The sequence below is a fragment of the Triticum urartu genome, chromosome 3, assembly GCF_003073215.2.
Source record: "Triticum urartu cultivar G1812 chromosome 3, Tu2.1, whole genome shotgun sequence".
Lineage (NCBI taxonomy): Eukaryota > Viridiplantae > Streptophyta > Magnoliopsida > Poales > Poaceae > Triticum > Triticum urartu.
Window position 1 is genome coordinate 4,090,173 of NC_053024.1, and position 667 is coordinate 4,090,839.

A 667-nucleotide genomic window follows, 5' to 3' on the forward strand; every position below is an offset into this window, starting at 1 on the left:
TGGATACTTGCTAAACAATCTCACCAAGGAAGTCCTTGTGCAGGTCACATCCATAGCTACGCCGCATGAACTCTGGGCTGCTCTTGCACACATGTTCTCGTCGCAGTCCAGAGCCCGCGTCAACAACATCCGTGCCACACTCTCCACGGCACAGAAGGGCACGCAAACGGTGGCGGCGTACTTTGCTCACATGCGATCTCTCGCAGATGAGCTTGCAGCCGCGGGAAAGCCGATCGATGATGATGAATTGGCCTCCTACATCACTGCCGGCCTCGACATGGAGTACCAGCCTCTCATCTCCACCAACGACGCCCGCACCGAGCCCATCAGCCTCGACGATCTCTTCGCTCAGATGAGCAGTTTTGATCAGCGCCTTGCCCTGTACAACGGGGCGGGTTCTGGTGGAGGCTTCAAGTCCTCAGCCAACGCGGCTGTCCGTGGCCGTGGAGGTGGCGGCTCTCGCTACCGCGGGCGCAACAAGGGCAAGCCATCGGGCGGAGGCAACAGCGGCAACAGCAACTCCTCCAACAATGGCGGCGGAGGCGGGCGACCCTTCTACAACAACAACAGGGGTCGCCGCAACTCCTTTGGCAAGCCTCGCGCGGGCCCTGACGTCACGCGCTGCCAAATTTGTGGCAAGCCGGGCCACATAGCAAGGGACTGCTGG

General features: G+C 60.7%; 1 pseudogene; it reads left to right on the forward strand.

The window, feature by feature from the left end:
- The first annotated feature begins 229 nt into the window (after positions 1-229).
- On the forward strand, positions 230-368 carry LOC125549670 (annotated as a pseudogene).
- Positions 369-667: the final 299 nt, after the last annotated feature.